Genomic DNA, 3077 nt, shown 5'->3' with positions numbered 1-3077 from the left:
TGCTCCTATAAGAGGAGCATATATATTTTGGCTCTACATTATAGCCATGGGGATATTTATGGGCTAGGGTTACATTATATCCACTGGGAACTATTGCTTGAGATCTTCCCAAGGAGCGCTTTGCATTTACTTAGAAATCGTCAACAGCAGGATTCGAACCTGCGCAGGCAAAGCCCAACAGATTTCGAATCTTTCTCCTTAACCACTTGGACATGGGGATGGGAGATCATTTGATTTTTATTTATTAATTGTAAAATCATGTACCAATTATACCTCCCACTTCGGTAATTGTAAACTTATACTAATTAGTCGGCAGCTTCCCATTAAGCTCATCATCAATATCGATATCGACATCATCATTGTCTTCAATACTATTATTATCATCAATAAGATAGCTTTTAGGCTGGTAATCCACGGACTTGTTCGGAGATACTGTAATGGAAGGAAGGTAGGAGTTTGTCATTATGTATTTGACTAAATAGGGTTTGTCCAGTTCCTAAAGAGAATCAAAAAGTTATGGTGGAGCAGGTGTAGATCTCAGTTTTCCTCCAATGAAACGAATCACATATTTATTTGGAAAGAAATGCATTGACCTAAATTACAAATATATATTCAAGGGTGCTATGAGGTACTGCAGCCTACACCGGCCACAAGCCGAGCTTGTCATAGCCCTAGCCTGGGCCTAGCCTTAACCGAACCCCGATTGGGCTAAAGGGGCACTGAGCCATGCACCATTCGGGGCCTTGGATAGTGGCCCAAGCTAGTCCCTGTATGGGCTAGCCTGTGCTGGGCTAAGCCAAGCTAGACTAGACATGACCCCATAACCATGGGGGCCGATGTGTTATAGCCCTAGCTCAGCCTTTGGGCCAAATCTTATGCACATGCTATGGTTTTTAAGGGCCAGGCCAAGCTGCTCCATACATTGGGAGCCCTAAGCAGCCATTCTTAGGAAAAAGTTTATAAGAGACATCGACTTAATATATAAAAGTAAGGTACACTTTAAAAACCTATGAAAAAGGTTGTCTTTGATGTTAGAAATTTAGTTGATTACTTAGACCTCAAGATGTATGAATATAAAAAAAAGGAAAAAAAAAAAATCCAAATCACATGAGTTATGCATCTTTCAACATATTATATGCACTGTCCATCTTCATGAATTTTATGTGTTTATAAATTCGCTTGATCTACACCATTTTTTGAGCTTTATATTATATAATTAGGGGCTAAAATTGATTTGTAATCGTCATAAAAATTCTAATCATGAAAAGGATTGGGCTAAAATTGATTTGTAGTCGTCTAGCCATGGGAAAGGTTTGGAGCTACAATTTAATTTGATTGTTTAAGATTGATGCCTAATGTAACCACACCCTTTATAGGGGTTGTTATAAGGGCTATAACAGCAGTATGGTATGACAACTAGTATGAAAAGTATATTGCTTTTACTGTTTTACATGCTCTTCTCCTTTGGTCCATTTTTTTTTTTTTTAAAGGACGCGGTCTCTATGAGTTAGCGACCAATATGTACATATACGGCCTCCCTCTAAAATCCACTTTAAAGATGAATTTTTTATCTAAGTATTTTATAAATTAGTCATTCAGGTCAAGATGATCATGGATATGAAACGAAAGTTAAAATTTTAAAATTAGAAATATAAATTTTTGGGATTTTTTTGTGCACCATTCACATGTCTTTTATAGGCACCATTCCTTTTTTTTATGTTTAATAACATGCTCCCGTAAAAGGAAACAGCCAAACATACATTTACTCCTTTGGTCAAAATTACAATTAGATGGAAACTGATTGTGGAATCTAGGTATTTAGGTACTCATTTTTTTCTTTATTGCTAAACACTCATATGGCGATTCAATGAGGTCAAAAGAATTATCATCCTCGTGGAGAATACTTATAAATTTTACTCCCACAGAAGCGTAGTATTCATGCTCTCTGATTACAACAATAATAAAAGCCAAAAAAACTTCATGCTAATAATAAATAGAGAAATGATCCTATAAAACCTTCTCCCACCCATGTGTGTAGGACCCCAAAGGATCACCATTAAATTTGGCACGGAACTATAGAAAAGTCAAGTCTCACACCTATATGATAACTTTCCTAAAGATCCATGTCAATTTTAATGGTGATAATTTGGGGTCCTACATACACGGATGGGGGAGGGTCCTATAGGATCATTACTCTAATAAATATTAGAAAAAAAGTTTATATAAGTGCAAGACTTTAAACAACCAAAGTAAAAGCGTACCTTATAATTTTATTAAAGAAAAAGTTATTTTGATGCTGAAAAACCCTCAATTTGATCATCTCAACTTCAAGATATATGGACATGAGAAAAAAAGCTTTCAAGTATTGAAAATAGTGCATCTGCAATGCATTATCTAGACCGTCAATTTTTAAGATTTTCAAGTGTTAATAGATCTACTCGATCTACATAATTTTTTTACTTTAACTTTTATTATTATAGATAAAAATAAAATTGCAGGCCATCATAAAGATTTTTAATATTAAAACAACATATTCCAACACTATTTAAAGGTGCACTCTATTTTGATTGTTTAGAGCCTCGGCCTCATACAAACCACACCCGTAAAATTAATTGTCTTTTGATCACCCCATCTATATACCACGCATACAGGATGTGTGCCACACCAAACTACTGGGGGGGATTATTTCAAGATGTGGGCACTCTTGAAATAACTATTATTTTCGTCGAGTGAAGATTATTATTATTTTATGTTATATATTAATTTTCCTGTCAAGCTTATCACTCAAACAGTCGATATGTCCGAGTGGTTAAGGAGACAGACTCGAAATCTGTTGGGCTGTGCCTGCGCAGGTTCGAATCCTGCTGTCGACGTCCAATTTTTAGGGCGGAATCGTGTGGTTTCTTTTATAGGATCCATTTTTTAGGGCGGAATCGTGTGGTTTCTTTTATAGGATCCATTTTTTAGGGCGGAATCGTGTGGTTTCTTTATAGAGTTGCAACCGTAAACAATTCGTTTAAGGTGCACCTAATTTATTAATTTGGCTTTTATGCCATTTTGGTCGAAATCGTGTGGTT

General features: G+C 35.8%; 1 non-coding gene across 1 annotated transcript; it reads left to right on the top strand.

Annotated features, from left to right (window-relative positions):
* The first annotated feature begins 2791 nt into the window (after positions 1-2791).
* TRNAS-CGA (transfer RNA serine (anticodon CGA)) lies at positions 2792-2873 on the top strand. The gene has a single exon. It is a non-coding gene; the product is annotated as a tRNA-Ser (tRNA).
* The last annotated feature ends 204 nt before the right edge of the window (positions 2874-3077 follow it).

The sequence above is a fragment of the Amborella trichopoda genome, chromosome 11 (genome assembly GCF_054954075.1).
Source record: "Amborella trichopoda isolate Santa Cruz 75 chromosome 11, AtrichopodaSantaCruz75HAP2 v2.0, whole genome shotgun sequence".
Taxonomy (NCBI): Eukaryota; Viridiplantae; Streptophyta; class Magnoliopsida; order Amborellales; family Amborellaceae; genus Amborella; species Amborella trichopoda.
The sequence above is the reverse complement of the archived record's forward strand: the minus strand, read 5'-3'. Positions and strand labels throughout refer to the sequence as shown.